Raw genomic sequence first — 27,164 nt, 5'->3', positions numbered from 1 at the left:
AGTGGATGGCAGATCTTCCATGACACATCCTATCGCTCGGTTGATTGATAGCATTTTATCCAAATACCTTAGATCAATACATATGATTTGTAGGGATTCCTGGACCTTTCTCAATAACATCAACAGTATAAATTTCGACCCGTCTTTCAATTTTCTAACTATAGACGTGGTCGATCTTTATAATTCAATCCCTCATTTGGAAGCCATAGAATGGATTAGTGGCCTAATGAGAGATTTAAAAGTTCCACCAAATGAGACTGATCTTGTTTCGCAACTTCTGGACATCGTCCTTAGCTCTAATTTTTTTATTTTTGACAAACAAACTTTTTTAGGGTATAGCCATGGGCTCTCCCTGTGGGGCGAGTGTAGCTAACTTTTTTATGGCCTATTGGGAGAAACATTTCCTTTTAAATAACTTAGATTTCTCTAATGCCATTAAGTTTTACACTCGCTTCCTGGATGACATTTTCATTTTGTTTATTGGAGATGGCTCTCTTGCGGATGATTTAGTGGGGTATATGAACTCTACTACAGAATTCCTGAAATTCACATACCATTTCTCTCCCTTGACCATTGACTATTTAGATGTGAAACTAGAAAAGAATATTGCTATTAATGCTTTCCACTCTTCTATCTTTAGGAAGCCAACTTACTGCAACTCTTTTTTGCACTTCACAAGTCATCACCATTTTAAACAAAGACGTGCAATAGTTAAGGGTCAATTAGTGAGAGCTGTACATATGTGTAGCACTGTTGAAGCTTTTCAACAAGAATGTTCACTTTTGAAAAGCCTCTTCATTAACCGTGGTTATCCCACCAGTCTGGTTGATGAACTTATTGAGGAGGTTTCCCAAAAGAGACTGGCTGGTTATTTCCAACCGTTACTTCATCAGAATTTGGATATTACTGGCACTGTTATTATTGTTGACTCTTCCCCTGGATTGTCCCCTTGCTTACCTGTGGAACCTCCTTTGAGAGATTCTACCTCTGAGCCTAGACTTAATTTTAATTTAAGTTTCATTACTGTATTCAATTTAAACTCTAAGCAGATCTGGGACATTATTTGTAAAAATTGGCAACTCATTTCAGCTAACCCTTCACTTTTGGAAAAATTTGGTCCAAGACCCCTTATCACGTATAAGAGAGGTAAAAATTTAAAAGAACTTTTACAAAGACCTAATAGCAATTGTTTTGCTACTAGGTCAAAAGGAACTTATACGTGCGGAGCTTACAACTGGTGTTACTGTTTAAAAACAGGCAGTAGTTTCACTATAAGAAATAAAAAATATCTTATACTTCATAAAATCAGTTGTGAAACTAAGTCAATAATCTATTTGGCACTTTGTGACTGCTGTAATGCTTTTTATGTCGGGAAGACCGACCGTAAATTTCGTGAATGCATTTATCAGCATGTCTATGCCATTAGGAAAAACAAAAGTGACAATGCCCTAGCTAAGCATATAGCTAGCTTTTCAGGTCATAGCTTCCATTTCATAGCTATTGACCATATACCAGTTAGCATCAGAGGTGGTCCTACCTCTTTGTTGTTAGAAAATCGTGAGTTAGAATGGCAGGTTAAACTGGGAGCATTTTCGTTCCCAGGTCTTAATGAAACTTATAATATTTCATGTGTTTTGAAACTTAGAAGTTACCTTAGATAACACTGACACCCTATTTTTCACATGTTACTATATTATAAACTGTGAAGCTGCTATACAGGGTTTTAGTTAGTATGTATACATATTCTATTGTTTTTTTTGTCTTATTATTGTTTATTTCAGGTTATTATATGGCAATGTGGAAATTGTAGATGTTTTCCTTTTTAGAACATTCTTGTATTTTTTGTAAACAAGTGCTGTTTGCTTTAAATGGGTTGTCTTTTTCAACATTTTAATTATGACGTCAATGCATTTGAACTATTTATATGTTTTTAAACTGATTTGGCGTGTTTTCTTTTTCTGAAGAAGCTGCTTTAGTTAAGTGGTGAAAATGCATTGATTTTAAACAATTAAAGTTGCGTTAATTTAACGTGTTTGGCTTTGTTGGTTCGTGGACTCAAGGTTACCAGTTGTGTTTGGTTTGTGTTCAGTAGGTAGACTGATCATTGTTAGCCTCTTTGTGCATGTGTCTCTCTCTCTCTCTCATGCACACATACACACACACACACACACACACACACACACACACACACACACACACACACACACACACACACACACACTCTTCTACTTTCAGGCACACAATTCTGCTTTCATGCATGCACTCACTCACTCCGTACTTACCTATTAACACAGGTAATTGCTGTCCCTTTCAAAGGCAACAGCAGCAAATCCATACATGAGTCCCTCTTCAGCGAGAACACATGAATACACACACACACACACACACACACACACACACACACACTGTTCGGCGCAAAATAATGGCGTAAACACAGTGACTCGTTTTTGGCTCAAAAACAAAACTAGAAGGTGCTTTGGTGCATGCACACATCGACATTAGCGTTACAGGTCACGGGAGCGAAAAACACAACATAAAAAGTGTTTTAGGGCATGCGTACATCGATGTTGCAGTTAGAGGTTGAGGGCCGCATGGAAGAGCTCTGAGGGCCGCATGCGGCCCGCGGGCCACAGGTTGGACATGTCTAGAGTATTAATCACAGTATAGTAGTGTGGGTCCCCTACACATAACCGAAACACCACTTACCCGACTTTCACATGATTGAACCGAGAACACCGAAAGGGCAAAACACCAACAGCTTAGAACACCAACAGGGAACCAACGGAAAGTAACTACTCAGCCAGCATGTCGACCTTTGCCCCTTACCTCCACGGTAGTGCGATCTCAGAGTTGGAATATTGTGTTGTCTTTGCTTCCATTTTAGTGTTCTTGTCAGGATGGCCAATGGATTACTTACCGTTAGTTCCCTGTTGGTGTTCCAAGCAGTTGGTGTTTTGTCCTTTTGGTGTTCTCAGCTCGATCATCTGAAAGTCGGGTAAGTGGTGTTTCCGTTATGTGCAGGGGACCGAAGTAGTGCAGATGTAAGTAAACATTCTAATTATAGCAATAATTAGACCTTTGTTCTATGGAAAATATTGCACTCATATATCACTGCACACACTAGCTGCATATTCCTCAACAGGCAGGCTGAACTTTCTAACACAAAGCCCTATTCTGGATGAACTAAATAGTATGTTTAGCACTATAATAAATAGTCTCTTGTTCCAGCCATAAGTTTAAGTGCACATCAAAGCTAGTCATTTAGCCATGAAAAGATAACTTTTTACATGCAAGTAAAACAAATAGATCATTATGCAATGTAAATGATTAGCCTCAAGCACTGGTCATAGGTTTAAAGTTGAATCAAACACAGGTGCTTAAACATGTAGACAAAAATAGCCTCTGGTACTATGTCTGCTCTAAATTGGTTCAAATAACAATGTGTCAAGAGCCTCTGGAACCAATCAAATGTTTAAAATGGTAATAGACCCAGTCACTTTAACAAGTAGTAAGATTAGCTTCTGTGTAGTAAGATTAGCATCTGATACAAGCCATAGGTCTAGGACAACTTACAAACACAGTCACTAAGCCAGAGAATGCAGCAGGTAATGGTTACACTGCTCAGTTCATAAAAATAATGAACAGTCAGTTGTATAACATGTACTTAACAGATAAACTCACTGTGAGACCAGCAGGGGAGGATTCCTAGTTTAAAAATGGCACCCGTTGTTTCTGGGACTGAAATAAGCTCACACTAGACATGGGGGGGGGGGGGGCAGAAGTGAACTAGACTGTAGTAAAAATAAAAAGGGAGGTGACTATGCAGGTAGAGGGCTGAGCAAGGTACGTGCGATTAAAAAATAAACAGACTGTTTTACAAATAGTAAATATTAAAAGAAAATATGTTTTTATAAATAGGAAATATTAAAATTATTTCCAAAAGAAGAAATGTTAAAATAATTTTTAGGGAGTCTGTGCCAGTATGCATGGGACAAAGTATAGATTCTGTGCCCCTATGCATCACACCATGTGGAAGCTGTGTCCCACATTGTCTGCACTGAAACCTGCTAGCACTGAAGTCGCTGTACTTCAAGGAAAGGAGCTAATCAAAAACCTGTCTTCAAAATTTTGGGAAGTCACAGCTTTGGTCCTCAAAATTACAGCTGGAAGCCAATGGATAAACATATGCAACTCTGTTAATATATGAAGAAGAGGGTTCTGGATCAGGTGATCAAATCCCAGCCTCCACAGTATTTAAAGTGTTTCACAGTAAAAGACCAAGCCTAAAGACTAGAGAGAAGTTTCGCTCTGGTTGCCAGGTATATTGCTAGCTCCTTAAATACAATTTCACCCAACTATACTACTATGAGCCAGAGTGGCTAATCTGTGAATCCTTGCCATTTCAGACTTATATTAGGTCTTATGTGTCACCCTCCACCCATCAACTGTAACTAGTACATTTAATATAATCTCAGTTCAGGTACATGATATAAAAAATGATCCATCCATCTATTCCTCCCTCCCTCCATCCATCCATCCATTTTCTAAATTGCTTCCCTAGTTGAGGATTTTGGTGGTATACAGCTGAACAGGGCAGAACATATTTTATCACCAGCAATAGGCTCCAGCTCCTTCTATGGATTCCCCAGATATCTGCACACAAGCTGAGGTATAATATGTCCAACTTGTCCTAGATCTACCTCATTACCTGCTGACACTGGGTCATGTCTAGTGCATCCTACAAGAGGCACTGAGGGGGTATCCTTATTAGATGCCTATACCACCTCAACTGACATATCTCAACCCAGAAAAAGCAATGTCTATAGAGTGAATTCCATGCAGAGTTCCTTAGTCTGTGATGGAAAACTGAGTCTAGGAACCTTGTGAAGAAACCTCATTTCCATTATCTGTATCCATAATCCCATCCTTTTGATCACTGCCCAAAGCTCTTGACTACAGATGATGATGAGAACATAGATTGGCTGGTAAATTGTAAGTTTCATCCATTGCTCCATGGAAAAGATAGAATCTGATCTGTTGTTCCTGAATCACAGGCTCAGCTACTGGATAAAGTCTCCTTTCCAGATATTCACCATTAGCTTTTCCAGGGAGGCTCACAGCATGAACATTTTATAAGTAGAACATACCATCCGTCCTTGATTTTAAAAACGGGAATCGTCACTACCCCCAGCTTGCCAGTGCAGAGTGCGCATCTCAGCTATCCAAATTTTTGTCTCATATTTTTGGTGTGTTCCTCATAAAAAAATGTGTTTTTCTGGCAAATCACTGGGAGGATCTGAGGATTGAAGTCACCAAATAATGACTTCAGATCATTCAGGAAAAATGTATGTTAACACAAACCCTGTTGCACTAGCAACGTCCTAAGTTTATAACAGCAACATTTAAAATCTGTCCCTATTTTTAGGCATTTGTTCCATGTTTGTCAGGCTTTGTCCAGATTACTTATGCTAAGAGGTTGGGAGCTATGGGAGACATAAAGGAGCCAAAACCATGTGTCAGTTGATATGAATAAATTCTTCCAGAAAGTGGCTGTAGAAAAGCCCAGGCCCACATCAAAATGATATCGGGGATGAGTCATACCGGTCTATAAATGTAATGATTGAGAAGTAAGGGATCAGATCTCTCAAATGAAGAAGTGGGTCATTCTGTTGCATGGGTACACCAAGTGGATGTTTTTTTTGTTAGCACCAGTGCCTTTAAAATTGTAAATGGAATATCCAGAGAGACACTGGAATTATAGAGTCAAACAATGAAGAAGAGGCAACTCTTGTGTCACAAAACTGGAGCACCTATAGCCACAACCAGGAACATTTCTGGAAAATACAGAAAATAATAATTTTGTAACTACGACTTCTGGTCTATCATGGTGCAACCAGGAGTTCTGAATTTTATGAGTAGACTTTGAAATGGAGAATGAACAGAATCTGTTAAGAAACATTTGTGACAGCTTTGTGAAGAGCATGTTCACCACCTATTCCTTTCTTCCTTGTTGAATGGAGCAGATCCTTGAAAGGACAGCATTCTTCTTGGCGATGAGTCAGCCTATGTAGTAGTCCTCAGCTGTCAGATGGTCTGAGCCCTCCTTCAGTGGAGCAGCAGGTCTAGTAGAGGAGTCTTGCTGCAGCACATACTTTTTTCTTGATGTTTAATTCCACAGGTATAAGGACCACTAGAAGGATGCCTCAGGTGGTACCCACTCCCCCTTGCATTGCTTCTTAGCCAAAGAGATGGGAATATGTAACCTCTTCTATGTTCACATATCAAATCAGTGCCTAAACGTTTAACGTCACTAGGAGGGGTTCTAGCTTCAGCAGGTATCTCAAAACCTGCAAAGACAGAAGCACTAAACTCAGAAGACTTTTCCTTCAGCTATGGAGTCTAAAAATGGCCTCTCTATCTTATGAGAGAAGCACACACATTCAGCATTTGTATCAAAACTTGCATGACAAAAGGAAGCCTCACATTTAGGATCTTGGAGCATTTCCACTAATCCATGAATCAGTGCAGAGGCATTGAACTAGAAATAAATCCAATAGGGAATGATGATCTTGAAACCTGTGTCAGCACCCTATGCACTACACACCATCAAAATTAGGACTCCTAAGGTAATAGTAAAGACTGTGGTCACATTCAAACACATTAGGTGCAGAGATTTATGTATCAGAGTATATATTTGGCTTAATACCCAAAAGGATACATATCTGATCTCCCTGACCCTTCAAAGAGCAGAAAGGAATGGCAATCTAAGACTATTCCAAACAGGAAATTCTCATTTATGGGATAATTAAGAGGGTCTTCTGTTGAACCGCTTAAGTCACCATACCTACTCCTCTGTGAAGACTATGGGAGCAGAGAAAAGATGTACAGAGAGAACCATATACTGACCATTTATGTGTAATGCAGGCTCCCCAAGTAAAATACAGAAAACAGCTAAGAAACTACTGCATACAAACACAGCAACAGGCATCCATTATTTGAAGGGATTTCATGAAGAACCCCTGATCATCAAATATTTATGGATGACCATGTGAAACTCGACACACTGGATGTCTCACTGAAGCTACTAACATCCAGGATAAAAAGAACCTGCCCAACTTCCTCAATTGTGAGAAAAAAATTAGGATTGAAACATGTTTCATTTCATCTTTCTACTATTAATTCCATTGCCTCTTTTGATAAAGGGCCGAAAAATGAGCAAGCAGCCTGTCCAACCCTGACTGGTCTGCCTAAGGATGTCATAATCGGAAATGACGTGGCTATTCCAGATGATGTCCACAGTGACTATTCCACAGGCTTAGATAAATCAGAAGAAATTCTCATCAGCTAAATTTCTGACTAATAGCCAGAGGCAGGTTAAGGTGAGGAGCTTGGATGACTTTGTAGGTGGCACATGGGACTCTGCACAAGATGAAGGGTAGATAGATGCCACTGCTGCCTAGAGGATACGTTGATGTACTAGATGATGAAAAGGTATCGGAAGAGTGGGAAAATGTGGGGGGAGAATGCAAAAAAAAAAACATAGTACAGGTGTCATGGGCAGATGCTATTATGTAAGAAGAGTACAAGTAAGTGGAGTGGTACACAGTAAATAAAAGGGAAAAAGTAAAGAAGCAGCCACAAAAGGAAATACCAGAGAAAGGAATTCAAAATAGAAAGACATACAAATAGCAGGCGTAAGTCATAAAGGGGAGAAAGAGCCAGAGGGAGACACACAAGAGCCAAAACCACAAACAGAGGTCACCTGGGATGCATGGTCAGCCAGATGGGAGGGGCATATGGTGAAATAGACAGAACAGGGGAGAGATTTGTACAATCAGTAAAGGGTAGATGTGAAAGGAATCAGGTGCACCATGTGGTGTGGGGGTGGCAACCAGTAGAGATCAAGGAGATTTAAGGTGATGGAATAGAAAGAAAAATGCATACATAGAAGAGGTAGTGGCATGGGGCAGGAAAAAAAGAAGACCTAAATCTGGAACAGGGAAGATAATTTTATGACTGCTAACTCATGAAGAGTCTTGACAAGGAAAACAAGATGGACCAAATTGCATTAAAACTGCCTAAGGGTTTAGATTTAATACATGAGAATAAGTATCCATGGTGGTCACCAAGGGGAAGGGCTGAAGAACTGTTGTGGTTCCTGCAGGAACCAATGAAAGAGGATGTAGCTGAGGTGGTAGTAAGAGATCCAGAGAGACAGTAGTCAGATGCAGTGACAGAGCTAGAGGTAACATTTTCAGGCATGTTAATTGTGCCAGTGGTCAGCACTCTGTAGAGGGAGATTATTATGGAGCATAATGACCACCTGTCCCAGTGAGAATGGGAAAAGAGATTGCAAATGGTGACATGATGGACACATGACCCAGAGACAAGTTCTCTATGAGGGACATGGTCTATCTTATCCCAGAAGGAACAGCAATGCTCCAAGCTGTCTTAGAAAGGTACATCTGAGTATTCATACCTTTAAACACAGAAAAAGGGAGACTGGGAGCAAATGAAGCAAAAGAAAAAAGGTATGAATTCAGGCAGTATAAAGAAAAACTGGGCAATGTCTGTGCAATACTTCATAATGTAAGGAGTCAGGGTAAAATGCTAGGATGCTCCACACAAAGAAGGAAGAGAGGGTGGACATTGGTCATCTCACAGAACCATAGCCCAGTGACAAAAGGAGGAAGGATGTGCAGGTGTCTGGGCATAGATTGCCCAAGAATGACAGAGGAAGGGTTACAGGTAGAATATTTATGCACATAAAAGATGGTATCAACCCTGAAGTGGCAATACAGCATACAAAGTCAGAACCTAGAGCAAATGTTCTGCAGGTTAAGGCAGACGAATGGAAAAATGTTGGCGGACTGACACAGTGTATCATCCACTAAAACTGTCAAGGCAGAAGAATGACAGACTGAAGGACAGATTAACAGAGTGGGGCAGAAGGAAAAGGTTTAGAGTCACAGGGGATCCAACTCTGCCAGGATCAGACTGGGACAGTCTGTACTTCAGGGCATAAGGGAGTTGTCTGAAATCTTATACCATTAGGAGTTCAGCCCACCGGTGCAGGACTGTAGCAGAAAGGAGACAATTCTGTATCTGACATTAACCAGTGCTGAGGGAGTTTGGGATATCCAGGTGAATGGGCTATTAGCCAACAGATGTCAAATCAATATGTGGTTTACAAAAGAATGAAGGATAAGAACACAAAGACAAAGATGGCAGTGTGGGAATTCAACAGAGTGGATTATGATAAAGTGAGAAAAGGGACAAAGACGACTGAGGAGTCTGAGGCTAGTTAAGGAAGTAACTAGAAAGGATAAAGGATGAGGTACTCAGTATGTTAAAAGACTACCATTCAATACACAGAACCGAATGACATTGCCAACATTCTGGCTGACAGGTTCAGTGCAAATTTTACCCCCCCCCTTCCCCCACAAAAGGGTCTGTGTCTATCCCTGATGAATGTAGTCCCCCAGATATCTCAGACACACAGGTAAAAGGAGCCCTCTCCAAAGCTAAAAACACAGTGTCTATGGGACCGGACAGAATACCGGGCTGTGTCCTGCACGAGCTAGAGGAAGAATTAAACCCCCACATAAATTCACTATTCCAACTCAGCCTTAAAACAGGTTATGTACCCAAGGAATGGCGTACAGCAACTGTGATCCCTCTCCACAAGGGTGGCCCCACAAAAGATACTGGGAACTATCGCCCCATAAGTCTGACTAGCCTAATTTGCAAGGCTACGGAGCGTATCATTATGATCTCATAAACAAAGACATCGGGAACCTCCAGACACTGGACCCTACCCAGTTCGGTTTTGTTAAAGGCAGATCCTGCCTCCTAAACCTGGTTGACTTTTTTGAAACCGTCACCAAAGCCATAGATGAGGGTAAGGCAGTCCACACTGCCTATCTGGACCTCGCTAAGGCTTGCGACACAATACCTCACTCTGGAATCATAAACAAACTAACCAGCTTAAACATCAACCCATATGTCACAAGATGGGTTGCAAACTGGCTTACGGATAGAACGCATGTGGTCAGGGTTGGAAGTGCCAAGTCCAACTTTAAACCTGTTACAAATGGAGTCCCACAGTCCTGGGGCCCCTCTTGTTCGGTATATACTTCCCTGAAGTACAGGCCAGCACAAAAGGACTGTGGCTTACCAAGTTTGCTGATGATTGCAAACTAGGAGCCATAACAGACTCCCAGCCAACACAATCATTCTTCAAAAAGGTCTTACGGAGACAGATGCCTGGTGTCAGAGCCATGGCCTCAAGCTTAACGCCAAAAAATGCATAGTCATCCCCTTTGGGAAAAATAAGGTGTCCACTAATTACCACATAGGAGGTAACCCACTAAGTACAGAAGAAGTAATTAGGGATCTGGGGACCCAGGTTGAAAGTAACCTCTCCTTTAACAATCACATTGCCAAAATAGTCAGAAAATCCTTCTATATTGCCCATCTTATAACTAAAGGGTTCTTGTCTAGATGTAGAGAGGTCATTGTGCCCCTATACTCATCACTCATCAGACCCATAATTGAGTACAATGCCCCATTTGGGATGCAGCTTACCCGGCACCTGCAGCAGCTGGAGAGACCCCAAAAGTTCCTTACCAAAAGGATCATGGGCCTCAAACAGTTGCCCTATGCAACTAGGCTAAAGAAACTACAGCTCTACTCAGTTGCTTACCGCCTGCTCAGAGGCGACCTCTGCCTGACTTACAAGGCCATGTCCAACCCAGAATTAATGGACATGCTCCACCTTAAAAAAAACAAATCCATTAGAGCCACACGCTCCTCGGACTTAAACCTCAGCACAGCAATAAATGGGACATGCTGGAGGGATAGATTCATATCCCAAAGGCTTCCCACACTCTGGAATAAAATCCCAATTCACGTAAGACAAAGCCCCTCGCTGGCCCTCTTCAAGAGAAATCTTGATGAGTGGATGGGAAACCGTAAGTTTGCACCTGGGATCTCTCCAGTGGCACTACTGGACAGAGGCTCTAGAAGTTAAATTATAAGGGTGGAGAGAGCCAAACACATTTTTGGCTAGGCTTATAAATGCCCTAGGGCAGATAGCCTTTTATAAACCTATGAACCTATGTATTAACTACTTGAATGTGTCCTCTATAACCATTGCATCTTTCCTCTAGACTGATGCAGACCACCATGCCACTGTAGATACGCATCCATTCCAGTAGACTGATAGTCTCTAATCTAGCCAAGAGCTGAAATCTGTACCAGGTGTTCAATCATTTGTTGATGTAGAAAATAAACATCTGTAGAGTGTAAAGGCAGCTTGCCTAAGGCCTTTCCTCATTTCTGAAAACTATGAAAGCACTGTGCTGAACACAGTGTAAGTCAGGTTAGTTTGTCCCTACATGTGTAGCAAAATTCAACATCCTACCCAAAACAACTGCTCCTTTGATACTAAACATTCATTTATTTTTCTGTCCAACCCACAGTATCAGTCAGATACATTATCCATATGTTTTCTGGTGTTCCTAATTCTAAGCTTTCATTATAAGTTGTTTCCTCCTCCTCCTCTTTCTCGTTAGTAGTCACTGCCATCCTTCTTTGGGTTCACACACTGGGTGATCCCAGCATCCTGATTGGTACTGCTGTGTTAACACACAAAGTAACCAATCTGTGCCAAGATAGCATAAGAAATGAAGAACGGTACTGTTGCAGGGATACAACTTCTGTCCATTGCCTGCCCCTTCCTGATGCCATTATGGTCTAAATGCATCTCATTTTAAGAAACTTCTGAGTAAGAGATTGTTATCTTTGAGCGCTCCAAAACAGACAATTGATCACTTGAATGTCAGCTAGCTTATTACTGACATAATCAACATTGTCCTTTCACTCTGGGAAATGCCCAAAGATGAGGTACAAGGGGCACTATCACAATTTCTGGAAAAATCACCTAGTAAACAGTTACATTCCAACCATTTTACAGTGATGGCATTTTCATATTTTCCCTTTACTGCTCTTTATGTGATCACTTTCTCCTTCCATAACAATATGATTTATTTTATACAGTCTGTATTTATAGCTCAGGCTCTTAGACTTCAATATTTGAAAAACTAATTGGTAGTTTATTTATTTTTGCTGGTGGTCAAACCTTCAGTAACTACAACAGTAAAATACTTTCTTAGGTGCTCTGGAATATTATGTTTTACTCTAAATGTTAACAAATGTTTTAACTATCAAGGCAGCACAGAAGATGAAAAAAAAAATAAAATGAACTGTCAATTGAGTGAGAGTGAAATACTTTTATCCAGTTTTGTAATGGTTAATTATATTCAAATGCAGTCTAAAAGGACACTTTATAGCTATGAATTTACATGTATTATTTATTTCCCTTCAAACCCTTTGCTGGGACTGTTTAAATAATTTGTAAGTCTGTCACTTCTGAATAATGTTCAATTTATTTCTCATATTAAGGCATCACAGTGTTTCCTTTTTAAGTGTTGTGCAATTGTCTAATGCAAGACACCCCACTAAATAATACTGTCTGAAGGAAACTGGTGAATTTTAATGTTTTTGAGGCCAAGAATGCTTAGACCAATTTTAATAATTTCTTGATTTGCACATTGTATACATTTTATTTCCATACAGTAACACTCACCTTCTTTTGATATTGCAGCTTCTTCTGTCTGTTTAGTTTAACTACCTCCTATGTTGATGTTCATGAAACGTGAGCCCGTACCACTGATGAAACAGTTACTCTGAACATGAAGATTCCACAATGTAAATCGGGGTCTATATTAGAACACCGAACATTTAAAATGTCGAGTGTTCTAATATCGACCCATTTTCAGTGAACGCTGAAAATATCGAAGAAGCAGAAAACTGAATTCTTTCCTAGGGAAAGAATTTGGTTGTCCGTTTCTGTTGCTTCGGTATTTTCAGCGCTCTGCTGGAAAGTTACGGGTCGGGTTCAGGTAAGTGTGCAATTGAGTGCGGGTTAGGTATGTGTGCAATTGTGTGGACATGAGAGTTAGGTGAGTTAAGGTTAGGGCGCATGTTAGGTATGTGTGCGATTGTGTGGACATGAGGGTTAGGGCGGGTTAGGGTTTGGGCGCGGGTGAGGTGAGTGTGCGATAGTGATGGACCTTAGGGTTAGGGTTTTGGTTAAGATAAGTGGATAGTTAGTGGTGTGTGTATAGTTTAGTGTAGGGTTAGGTGTAAGATTTTAGGTGTGTGTGTGTGTGTGGATTGCTGTTTATTTGGTGTGCTTGTGTTGTGTGTATGTGTTTTGGAACACTAAATTTTTTCCCTAGGAAGAAATTCGCTGTTCTGAACGTTCAATGTTTGGTATTTTTAATTGGTAGGGTCCGATATTAGAACACTCGACATTTTGAATGTTCAGTGATCTAATATAGACCCGTAAATTGTATTTTACCCAAGATACAAAGCTCAATCACACTAATGTACTATGATCTGTGCTTTCTGTGCATTTACTAGTAATACCACCTGTTGGGATCATGGTACTAATCAACTTTTGCACATAACAAATGCTGCATTTTATTTACAAAATATGTTTGAAAACAAGTAGGAAAGCAGGCCCCAGACAAAAGGTGGACACATCCTTGCAAAGAAATGAGAAGATAGCAAACACAGAGAAGCTAGAGACTTGTTAAGTAAACGCTCAACATTGGAAAATTGTACATTTCTGCTAAAGTTAAAAGAAACCTGAATGTCATGAATGGAGCCGCTTGAAATCATAGTAATTTGCTTTGACAGAACGGGTTTATTTCCAAAAACTGATATTAGTGAATACACTTAGTAAGTGTGCCATACAGCAAGGGCAGGCTTTTATTATTATTAAAAAATACAACTCACAGTACAACATACTTAAAATAATGTGTTTTGATTCAATAGAGCAGCCACATAGCGGTGTGACTTGTTGCCATGCTAGGTGAAAAAGCCAAAATGACAAAACTAGAATCATTTGTTTGAACTGCAGTACAGTTCTATTACTGAGCATAGAGCAGAAAATCCACAAATGGTTCATTGTATATTTCAGCAATAACTAATGACTTGGTACGGTATATTGAAGATTTACCCATGGCTGGTGTGGTTTAATCATGAGGTACCAGACAGCATCCCAGGTTGCTTACAAAGCAATCTAAAACAGGAGCTAGCAGTCCCACTTAGCACCCTCTTTAACCACAGTGTGAGAACTTTCTTTGCTCCAGCAGAGTGGAGAACAGCAAGCAGTCCTGGGAACTATAGCCTGATAAGTCTAACCAGATTCATCTGCAAGGCCATCAAAGAAATCATCATGGACATTATCAACAAGGAGATAGGTGACCTTTAAACTCTTGGCCCAAACCAATTTGGCTTTGATAAGAGTAGATCATGCTTATTAAACCTAGCAGACTTCTTCGAGAAAGTCACCAAAGGCATGGATGAAGGTAGACAGTGCATACCACCTATCTTGACCTGGCCAAGGCTTTTGACACAATCCCTCACTCGGGTATCCATGAGAAATTTTCCCAGCTGGGGATTAACCCTTATGTCACTAGATGGATAGCCAGTTGGCTCACAGACAGAACACATACTGTCAAAGTTGGTGACTCACCTTCTACAAGTAGAGCCATCATCAGTGGCATAGCACAAGGATCTGTGCTGGGCCCTTTACTGTTTGGAATCTATTTTTTGGAAGTCCAGGTTATAGTAGATAGCCTTTGGCTTACCATGTTTGCTGATGCTTCCAAATTGGGAGCAATCATTGAATCCACCAACGATGTTAACATATTACAGGAGGTGCTAATACAGACAAATAATTACTGCCAAAGCCATGGTCTACATGCAAATGTAAATGCAAAAAAGTGCCATTATTATTGCCTTTGGCAAAGTGGAAGTCCCCACTAATTACAATATCAACAATACTATCCCTCATTTGCTCAAACCCAGTGTTGCAAGAAGTGGAAACACATATATATAGCAATCTGAGCTTCAACCAACAAGTTTCCAGAGTGGTAAGGAAAGCCTTCTACATCATGCACCTCATAAGTAAGGGCATCACATCCAGGTCTTTGGATTTTATAACATGACTGTACTTGAACCTCAGCACAACACTAATAGAGCACAATGCTCCCATTTGCATGTACCTTACCAGACACCTGCAGCAGCTGGAGACACCACAGGGGCTTCTCAACAAGAAAATATGGGGCCTCCAAACCATGCCATGACATATGTGGATAGACTAAAAGCCCTGTCACCATATTCTGTATCATACTGGTTTCTGAGAGGTGACTTCTGCCTGGCCTACATGGCATTCTCCGACCCTGCACTGATGGTAATGCTGCACATTTGCAAGTCTAATGGAACAAGAGCCACTCACTCTAGGGATCTTAACCTAGCCTGTGACATTAACAGAACATGCTTGAAAGACAGATATATCTCCCAAAGACTGTGACTCCTCTGAAATAAACTTCCAGATCACAAGAAACAGAGCTCCTAACTGACCCTATTCAAGCATAACCTAGACAAATGAATGGGAGACAGCAAATTCACCCCGGGGGTGGCACCCATGTCCCTAATGAACAGGGGGTTGTCGGTGTTGACCATAGACTCATTCGGAGAATTACATCCACCTAATAAGGACAGTTGGTGCTACTTCTGATGAACATGGCTAGGCTTGTAAGGGGTGTAGGACTGCTAGCCTAGTAACGTCCTAAGAAACTACGAACCTATGTCAATACTATTAGGCTGATGGCCAACATCACATGAAATTCTAGCCATTATTAAATAACGAAAGTAAAAATGCCTACATGTATACTATGGAAGATAGTAAGACTATCGTGCGTATGTATATATTGGTTGGATTGCATTACATTCTGCCACTGTCCATATGGGACAATCACACATGCAGTGGTCTGGGGATATGTTGCATAGGCTCATGGAAGGACTCTACCTCATGATATGTTTATCCATGTTTGACATGAGGGCATCTTTCACTCCTCAGCAGGAAGGATGTCATGTGACCAGAGAACAAAGGAGAATGTGTGGGACTACGTGAATGGCACCTCAAGTGATAGTGACATGAAGAGCTATTCCAAAGATCACACAATGACCATAATGTACCAGCAACCAAACACAAAGCAGTACACTGGGCCTGATATGAATATTACACCTGTGTAGGCATAAAATATGAATGCCATGCAATGTCACAGTAGCAACACCATATATGTCCGAGTGTAACACTGTCACATTGCAGTACATGGAGTAGGATAGCATCATTGTATACTAAGGAGAACATGTTACAAGCACTGTAGGGAATGGATGTGGAGTCACATCCCTGTGTAAAATTGTCTCATAAGTGATAGTTGTATGTATAAACACACAAGTAGCTTGCTGTCAGATTAGAACACCTACATTTTATTTATTTTTATTTTACATTTGTTAACCGGGATAGTCTGACTGGATATATGTCCATTTTCAGCGGAGGCCCGGGGAGAAAAGCTCCCAACAGTAAAATAACATCATTGCATATCACAAAAACATCATTACAAATCACATATCTCAAACAGCACGATAGAAAATTTGCAGAAGAACACCCAGACATTGACAGAACATCCACAGAAGAACATCAAGACAATCCATACATATAAAAAATTTTTTTTTTTTTTACATTATGTCAATGAACTATCATTTGTAATAGTTTCGTAAACAGCAGTTGATACAGTTCAAAGTAGGGAAATCTGAAGTTACAGTACAAAATAGGTTACTTAGCCTCTGTACATAATCTAGAGAAAGGATTAGCCAGGCTTGATACAGTAGCAAGTCCATTTTGACCCCAGGTGTAGTTTGAGTTTAGCTTTGAACTGACCTAGAGAAGAGAGTGAGGTAATCTCAGGAGGTAGTAGGTTCCATGTTCTGCCTACAGAGTTAGTAAAGAGCGAGTCGCCGGCTAAGTTATTAGTTTTACATGTCTGGATAAGGAGTCTGCTGGAAGAATGCAATGGTCTAGGGTTGTTATACAGGGTGACCAGATTTTTGAGTTGCAAGCACTGTAGTTAATGTTACTGAAACAGCACAAGTTTGTCTTGAATACCGTCAGAGTGCATGTTACACAGGATGTCAAATATAACAACACGAAGAACACTAAAACCCCTTCCATTGAAAATACAGTCCAGATGATAAAAAATAATGGCAATAGGGCAACCATGGCAGAAAGCATAAACTTTATTACAAATACAGGATTAGCACTTTCGGAAATGATGCTTCATCAGATCCATTAAACACACCAGTCGCTAATATTTAAAAATACGCAATAACAAATTCAGAAGTTACAAACATTGTAATAAGCCAATCAATGATGTGAAAAACAAAAGCAGTAACTGGTCAAGCAAAAAGTAACAAATAACCAATCAAAACAGAAGCCACTCATTAAAAACACACTATACGATCAATCAAAAATAAGCATAAAAGCATCTCTAATACTAACATAAAACCGTATGTGCTTAAAATCACAGCCTGTGAGCTCTTAGAACAGGTTTCTATGGAATAAAACAGTTTAAACCTGGAAAAATATCTGCTCGCAGGTCGACTATTCAATACATCTCTTTCTTTAATTGGCTATATTTTTACTTTTTGCTTGACCAATTACTGCTTTTGTTCTTCACATCATTGATTGACTTATTACAATGTTTGTAACTTTTGGATTGGTTGTTGAGTATTTTTAAACATTAGTGACTGGTGTGTTTAATGGCTCTGATGAAGGATTATTTCTGAAAGTGCTAATCCTGCATTTGTAATAATGTTTATGCTTTCTGACATGGTTGCTCTATTGCCATTGTTTTTTTCGTATGTTACACAGGATGACATAATTATTGTATGCTGTAACAAGATGTTTTGAGAAGTGTTGGAAATAGCTGTAGAATTGCATATTATTCTAAAACTGCATAATTACAGAGCACAGTACTTAACACAAGCACCAAAGCACAATTCTAGCTTTTATAGAGTTGAGGAATACTTTATAGCTGATGATATCAGCAGTGTCTGGTGAGAGGAAGATCGTAATAGCAGCCAACCCACATGCTGGCATAAAATGATCTCTCTAATGTGAAGTGTATAGTACAGTGTGTGTGATGTGTCTTTAAATAGCATAGCAAGTGATGAACATGCATGTATAAATAATGAGTACGTGTTGTACCTAGTGCCATTTTGAAAGTGCCGCTAGACAGTAAGCACGTAAGAATGAATGTAGCTAGTTTATAACTTAATTAAGTTGAAGTTAATAGCTATAATTGTAATGTGTTTGTACATAATAAAGCTGGTTGAACAGAACCCATGAAGACTCGTCTATTATACTGAGACTAGACGAGCAGCATGGTGTCAGAACTGGGATTCCAGAGTTTGATATTCAGAGCCATGATGTGCAGAGATAACACTGAAAGTAAACTAACACAAATGAGCATGAAAAAGTGCCAGAAAAGAACCAATGGTAATGAAAACTTGCATGGACAGTTTACTTTATAAAAAAGGTAAAGCACAGCATTACAAGAGCACAAACCGCATTATTAAACAAGCGAGAGGCACAAAAGGTTTATTAATTAAGCAATAGTTTAAGATTAAGATATTAGACAAAATGAATATATTTAAAGCAAAATGAGTATGCATAAAGCAAAACGAATGTGTTTAAAGCAGAACAGGCACGTTTAGAGTAAAATGAGCACAAAAAAGGTACAATGAGCATGAAAACAGATCAAATAAAAAAACGAATATAACAAGGGTAAAAAGGGCACATTAAGCATAAATAAAGCAAGGTGACCATGTTTTTTGGTAAAGTGCTGTGTTTTGGCACAACTACGACTTTGTATTGGATCAAGGGCATAACCAGAGTTATTTGAAGTATCTCAAAGTATGTAAAAGTGCTTACAGTGTGTGCTTATTGCTGTGCATGTATTTTGAAGAGTGTATTTGTGTGAAAAGTGCAACTATTTCGTAAAGTGCAGTCAAAGTACAGCTATTTCAAGAAGTTTCTTGTGCTGGGTGTATCTATTCACAAAGTGCTGCCATTACAGAGTGTTTCTTACACTGTAAAGAATTATCTAACAAAGTACCACCATTTTGGGGAAGTTTCAGTGTGCCGTGTGCTGTTTATTTGCAAAGTGCAATTACTTTGAAATGTTTTTAGCTCTGAGCTTCTTCTGCCCAATTCATTCGCACAGTTTAGTTATTTGAAATGTTTCTTAAAATGATGGCAAATGACTTTTGCTGTATGACAATTTTGAGAGTGTTACAGTGCCCAAGAAACTTATTTTGCAAAATTCAGTCATTCAGAGGCTTGTTGTGCCACTGGGCAAAGTTACAAATTCTGGCATGTCTGTGTATGTATTTGTGCATATTTGCAAAAACCCTTCACTTGTATATGTTAATACGGCAGATGGATTTCAAAAGCCTTTACCACTTGAATTTGATCATAATATTGCAGAGAATTGAAGAACATTTGAGCAAGAGTACGATATTTTTATACAAGCAGCTTATTCTGTCAAAGATATGCACACTAGGGCATGCATTTTGCTAAACCTAGCTGAGTCAGATGCCATTGAAAGAGAGCATTCATTTGTGTATGCACCAGCAGTATATGATGGAGGAGGTGAAAACTGTCATATTATTGTACAGGCTGAATCAAGGGAAGACCCTGAGTGTCTGAAGTGCAAATTCAGAGAAATGTGCAACCCCCAGACAAATATTACATTACAGAGGCATTTCTTTTACACAAGAGATCAGAAACCAGGGGAAACTTTTGCAGCTTATATTACTAACCTGAGAAACAAAGCTAAAATGTGTCAGTTTGGTGACTTAAAAGATGAGTTAAAGGACAGGCTTGTGTGTGGTATTAATAGTGCTGCTGTAAGAAAGATTTTGCTTCATAACAGTGATTTAATGCTGAGTAAAGCCATTCAGATTTATCAAATCCATGAAGTTACAGAAAGGCACACAAGTATGCTTCCAAGTGACTAGAATACGGTTTCAGCAGGCTCCAGAGCAACTGTATGCAACACGTGGCAAATAGAAGCAGGCCTAAGCACATGGCAGCCACAGCCCCTGCTGGTTCACCAAGGAAAACCACATAGTTTTCCAGCAAGTTCTAAGAAAGGAACATGCTCAGCGCAGTACAAGCATAAGTCAGCAAAACCCAAATCTAGATTTATTGTTAAATGTTGCAATTGTGGTGCAACTCATGAGTCTAAAAGAGAAAAATGCTTAGCATTTGGTCAGCAAAGCCAAAAGTGCAAAAAAAGGAACCTTTTTCAAAAGTTGTACAAATCAAGTAAATCTCACACAGTTACAAGTAAAAGTCACTCAAAAAAGCAAACTGATCAAGTGGAATTGCAACAGTTGGCCTTCTATGTGGATGGTGTATCAGTGATTGGTGAAAGGGTTGACGCAGTGGGTCTGTTGGCAAGGAATAAGGTGTTTTGTACTGCCTAGATAAATGATGAATCCACTGAGATCAAAGCAGACACTAGTTTAAAGTGTAATGTTATATCAGCAGACACATTTGCTAAGGTGACAACTAATGAGCAACTCAATGTGGCTAGTAGTGTGAAACTTGTTGCCTATGGAGGTGAAGAAATTCAAACTGAAGGCTCAGCAGTACTTTCATGTTATTTGGCTAAGAACTGTTACAGCTTGTTATTCTATGTAGTTCAAAGACCTGTGCAGTCATTATTGGGTCTCAGAGACAGTTTGAGAATGAATCTGCTTTCTTTTACCAAAGAAGTTCATCATATAAGCGGATATCCCAGTTCCAATTTTTCTGAAGCTATTTTCTCAGAGTATGCTGATGTTTTTGATGACAAATTGAGCAAACCTCCAGTTGTGTATTTTATGAAGTTAGACCCAGAGGTCAGTCCAGTAGTCAGACCAGTGAGAAAAGTTCCAATAGCTATGCAAGATAAAGTCAAAGCTCAGTTGGATAACCTGGTGCAGCAAGGTGTAATTTTTCCAGTTACAGAACCAACTGAATGGGTGTCATCCATGGTAGCAGCCCGCAAGAAAGGCTCAGATGAAATCAGAATATGTATTGACCCAAGGGATTTGAACAAAGCATTAAAGAGACCACATCATCCAATGTGCACAGTTGAAAAGGTTGCAACCCTAATACCAAATGCCACTGTTTTTTCTGTCTTGGATGCAAAATGTTCACTTTGGCAAGTGATGCTGCATAGCAAATCCTCATTACTGACCAATTTTGGTACCCTGTTTGTCAGATATAGATTCCTGAGGATGCCATTTTGAATAAATTCTGCAAGTGAAGTCTTCCAGCTTGCAACAGAGCAAATGTTTTCAGATTATCCTTGTGCCATAATAGAAGATGATTTATTGGTTGGAGACAATGGTGAAGCAGAGCATGACAGAACCTTTAGAGAGTTCTAGACAGAGCATGTGAAGTGAACCTAAAGCTCAATCCTCTAAAGTACAAATTCAGACTGCCAGAAGTTACATATGTAGGTCATTTATTTACCAGCACTGGCTTAAGACCAGACCATCTAAGCAAGCAGCTATTCTTGAGATATTAGCACCAGATAATCTTCAAGCTCTACAACATTTTCTTGGCATGGTGAACTATCTAGGCAAGTTTATACCAGATGTCAGTGAGTTGACAGCACCTTTAAGAGAGCCAATGCAGAAAAATGTTACATGGTCTTGGCTGGAACAGCACCAGAAGGCATTTGAAGACCTTAAGCAGAAAATTGCCACCCCACCTACATTAAGATACTATGATGTCAATAAACCAGTCACTCTTTCCTGTGATGATTCAAAATTTGGTCTTGGCAAAGTTCTTCTTCAGGAAGGCAGACCAGTAGCCTGTGCATCTAGAACACTTACCCAAACTGAGATGCAGTATGCTCAAATTGAGAAAGAACTTTGGCAATATAATTTGCATGTTCAAAGTATCATGATTATATCTATGGTCGAGGTATTCAAATTAAAACTGATCACCAACCAACCTTTAGTTAGTATTTTAAAGAAGCCTATCCATGCCACTTGAGCAAGATTACAAAGAATGGTGCTCAAATTGAAAAAGTAAAAAAGCACAATGTGTATGTGTCTTTAAGTAGCACAGCAAGTGATGAACGTCCATGTATAAATAACGGGCATGTGTTGTACCTAGTGCCATTTTGAAACTGCAGCCAGAAAGTAAGCATTTGAGAATGGATCTAGTTAGTCTGTATATAAGTTACCCAAGATAAAGTTAATAGCGATAATCGTAATGTGTTTGTACATAATAAAGCTGCTTGAACAGAACCCATGAAGACTCATCTGTTATATCAAGTAAGAAGAGTGACATCAAGCAGATTAAAAACACACACACACAAGTTGACTGCAGTGAGAATAGACCCCCTGCCTATCTAAGTATACACACTGGGAACTCAGTACTTAACTCAAGTGACACAGCACAAGTCTTATTTTTACAAGGCTGCAGAACAATTTATACTGGATGACATCATCATCATTGGATGTTTGAGAGAAGATGTTGGGAGGCCTGTCAGAAACAGATAGCTAGCCATGTACAACTGCCAAAATATTAAAGATCTGTATGTTACCACACTGACGTGTGGAAAGTGTAGCATTTACTGTTGTGTATCCAATATACAGGTATACCTTAAAAAGACAGGTTTGCAAACTATTTACAAACAGCTGTCCACATTACTACAAGTATTGGAAAATCTGAATGTGTATTGTCATTATAAAGATGTGCATGATATATAAGAAAATATTTATTTATTTCTGTAGTGTAGTTGATATATTTGTGAATAAGTACTGAAATACTAAGTTTGAAGTGCATGGGTGGAAGTAGAAGTAACAGATTGCTGCAGTACAAATATGTGTTCTTTCCTTAAAAATCCCTTCCCTTTGCTTGTGTTCTTACATGTACTTTCATGGGATGGGATGAAGATTAGATGGACAGTAAACACAAGTAATTCATGCTATTGTGCACTTTCCATAGCACAATGCCAAGTAGCAGGTTTGTGTGGCAAAGTATTTGATCATGCGAGATACACATTTCTATAGCTTTCCCTATTTGCTCATAGTTAAGAGGAGAGCAAACACGAGTCTCATTGCTAAAACTATGAGAGTTCTGAGTACTGAGTGTATGAAACACACCTGCTGCTTAGCTGACTCTGTGGCAGGAGGTGTAAATGCACTGACACAATTCTTTTGGAGACCAGATGATATAGGGTTTGAATCCAGGAGCATGTAATAGTTTTAAATAAGTATTTATAATGCAGTGAAATAATTCTTTATACTACATTCACTGTATATTACTTTAGCACAGCATGTTTAACCATTGCAAGGAGGTAACCAGACCAAGGAAGAGCCATTCACTGTTGTTTGGCATTGGCGCACAATGCCAAATGCTTTTCAAACACAAATCCAAAAACTGAAAGTATCCATTGGTGTTTGTTTTTTTGACAGAGAGGGACATGACAGATTGGGGGAACACCATCATTGGAGTTATGGAGGGGACAACAGATGCCCATGCCCATAAAACATGCGGCAATAAGAATCTAGTCCTCACACACAGGACTGGCATAACTGTTGCCTTACTCCACTGGCTGTTGGGAGTGCTTAATGTCTTCTCCTATGGGCCATAAGGGGTCAGCAGCTTCTCCATCAGCATAAGCATGCAACAATGGTGCTGTGCACAACCCTGTGCACTGACCCTGACATCTCCTGGCAGGTGATGAAACCCCACCTGTGCCAGTACTCCTGGAGGGCACCACGCCAGTGTAATACTACCTGAGGGCAATGGTAGCGTAGGGGTGGCGAGGCAGTACTGCCAGGTCGGGTCCTAAATATGCTGGGCATCATCACCAGAGCCAGTGCAGAGAGGGCAAGCTGAGCCACCAGGGTTGGCCTACCTCTCTGTGCTGTAAAGCATTTTATCAGAGATGGATGACATGGAAATGCTTTGGTGACATATAGAACGAGAAAAAAAAAAAAGAGATAAGGCTCAGGGTGCGAGAAAAAAAAAAAGAGAGAAAATTAGTACCATCATATGCATTATCACACTGATAAAGTATTTTATCTGAACTTTTACATGTATGCATATTTCTTAACAACTACAAACTATAATTAAGGATTGCTCAAAGTAATCCTTGCGATGTGCATATACTGCACACATGCTTGGTCCAATTATACAGATTAAGTTAACAGCAGGGTTGTTCAGGTTGCTCAGATGAGGCCTGCTGTCCATCCTCCACCTGATCCAGGTGTGTCTTTCTGTGTCACTCTATGTATGTTTAGGGCCATCACAGTAGGGCCATCACGGAGGTGCAGACATGTTCCAATAGGGCTTTCGAGCTTAGGGTTGCAAATGTGGCACAGGCTAACATGCATGACTGCCTCCACTGTGTTGCTGATTCAATGGATTGCATGACTGACACACTGGAATGGGTGGTGTCTGTGACAGCATCCATGAGGGCGTAGGTCATCCACATCATCTGATGTTAGCCAACATGGCTATGCCTGATCATGGTCCTGTTGTGGCACTACTTCCACTGCTTGGTCAGTGGTTGAGGTGTCCACACCCAGACATGGTAGGCCATGAGGTTTGGTCTTAGGTGTATTCATGAGGAGATCTCATCTAGTAGACATCATTCAGGCAGCAGCAGCAGTGCATCTGACCATGGGCAAGGATGTGCCAGTGCAACTCCTGCCAGAGGCAGTTCTCGGGGCCAGGGAAGACAACGATAAATTGTCACCTCTACCATGCATGGCTCATACCTGTCTGACATACCAGGACATAGAGCTAGCACAGTTCTTGTCTGTGTTCTTGCAGACACCCACACACCAATTTCACCTGGAGTGCCCATACAGACACACACACACACAACAGTTAAATGGGTCAGTCGTAAAGCTTAAAGCTCATTCTGTCTCAGTGGCTATTTGATACTTTATCCAAATGTCTGCCTGTTTCTCTTACTAACTCATCCACACTCACTACATTTTGTGTCAGCATAGGCCTCCTGCCCCCCCCCCCCCCCAACACCCTGTGTAAATGACAACAACTGTACCATATCCTTGTTTTCTATCTTTTAGATTCAGGGACGCACCAGCTTTTTGTCTATTGCTCAGGGTGATTAGCTGACTAAGTGCTTGGTATATCTGTTTTGCTGATGTTGTTTTACAAATCTTAGTGCTTTCTTACATGTTTTTGTAACATGTGCATCCCTGTCAAACTGTTAGAACAACAAAGCTGGACCAAGCCATAAATAAATTGTGACAAAAGCCAAACAATGGGGACAGTTTTTAAACATTGTGGTTTTACAAACTTAGTTGATGGAATAACTTGTTTTGCATTACTATTTTTATGTTTGTTCTGGAGGGATATGAAGTCTGAAACAGAAACGGGTGTCATTATTTTCTAACTTCAATCTCTAATGATTTTCTATTACAAACATATGAGGCCAAAATGTGGACATTCATTGAAAATCTGTACATTTTGGACATAAGGCCTATTAGTTGACAGAGGACACATGCATTCACATAAGTCAGTGTTGTCACATCTTGATGTGATTGCTGTAAAAATCACCTACCTTATACTTACTTACATTACTAAGTAACAGTGTGCAAGGATATGCCTTTCATTTGTATTCTTAAACATTTATTTTACTATTCCAGTTTCAGCACTTACCTTGAAAATCCAGCAGTTGCAAGAGTGTTAGTTCAGGGCTGACTCTGCCTGATGCTAGCAGTACACAGCCATTACATTGGTAAGTAAAGTCTGTGAGTGCTGACTGACATCAATGTTACTTTATGTATGTGCATAGGATGAAGGTTTTAGCCCCTTAGGTGGTGAGAGTATGTGCTGCCCATTGCCTCTTGACCAGTGTGAGGTCATATTGTGCACATCTATGTCTGCCCTTCCCCTTGCAGTTCCTGCTGAAGTTGTTTTCTCATGATAATGTTGTTTAGCATGGCACAGACAGTGAATATTTCGGCACATGTACTGGGATTGTACTGCGGGGCTCCCCCAGATGCATCCAGGCAGCAGAAATGCAACTCCAGCAGCCCAAACACACTCACTATGACATTTCTTGTTTGAACATATGCCTAACTGTAGCGTTCTTCAGTTAGTGTGTGCATATTTCTGATGGGCACCATCAGTCATGGTTCCAGTGTATAACCTGCATCCCCCAGTAAATTTAATGATGAATAAGTTCTTGCTATTATAGCCATTGAAATTTTTACTTTTGTTGTATCTCTGTAATTGTAACTGAAGCTTTTCTCCTCAGGTCTCCACTGAAAATGGGCCACTGGCTCAGTTGGACCAACCCAGTTAACAAACAACCATCAATCAATCAATCAATAAATGACCCTGTGGGATATCTCCCCTACCAAACATCTGATACAGTTGTGAGGTGTGCCAGATATGCGAGTCTTGGTAACTACCTGGGTTGTCAGCACACACATTCAGGATGATTACCTTAGCGTTACACATGATATGTTATTAGAGTGGTAGCCCTTTCTACTTATGTACACCCTTCCTGTTCCTTAGATGATGCTTTGATTTTTACATGTGTTCAGTCTATGGCACCAGGATTTCAGGGTAGTGTGCTACAGGGTAGAACTCCTGCGTAGTTCTGGCTCTGTCCTCAGCTGTACAGGGAAAATGTATGCAGTCACTGCCATGTGGTAGCATAGCATTCAAGAATTGATGAAGGATCCTGGATGCTGATGCCTGTGACACCCCCAGCATGTCCCCTGATGGTCTCTGGAAGGTTCCTGTAGCTAAAATTGTAAGTGCTACACATACCTTATTCTCCACTGGTATTAGTTCTCCTTGGCTTGCCCTTGCTCTCAGTTGAGGATGACAGAGGTTGTGTGTCTCTTTCTACCCTGTAGCACTCTATAACTTCCACCTCATGCAGATTATGAAAAGTTAAATGGGGTCTAAAAACCTTCTCCTTCTTGGCCATGGTGTAGTAGTATCAACAGCAGCATAGACATTGGCCTGCTGCACATACACATGAAAACATGTAACAGAAGTCCCTAACATTCTTTCCGTGTAGCCTAGTTTCCCTGCTGTATTCCAATAGGTTTTTGAATTTGCTGGGAAAACCAGCACTGAGTCTACATGGTTGCTTTATAGCTTGTTGAATAGCTCCTCC

At 40.1% G+C, this 27,164-nt stretch overlaps 1 protein-coding gene across 4 annotated transcripts in view; it reads right to left on the bottom strand.

Moving 5' to 3' along the window:
- The window catches only part of PARP6 (poly(ADP-ribose) polymerase family member 6), a 1,412,227-nt gene that overhangs the window by 816,565 nt on the left and 568,498 nt on the right, over window positions 1–27,164 (bottom strand). The gene's annotated exons all lie outside the window — the stretch shown is intronic.

This window comes from Protopterus annectens, chromosome 7.part0, assembly GCF_019279795.1.
Source record: "Protopterus annectens isolate FY-2018-M chromosome 7.part0, PAN1.0, whole genome shotgun sequence".
NCBI lineage: Eukaryota > Metazoa > Chordata > Ceratodontiformes > Protopteridae > Protopterus > Protopterus annectens.
Note: the sequence above shows the minus strand (reverse complement) of the source record. Positions and strands in the feature narration are given on the sequence as shown.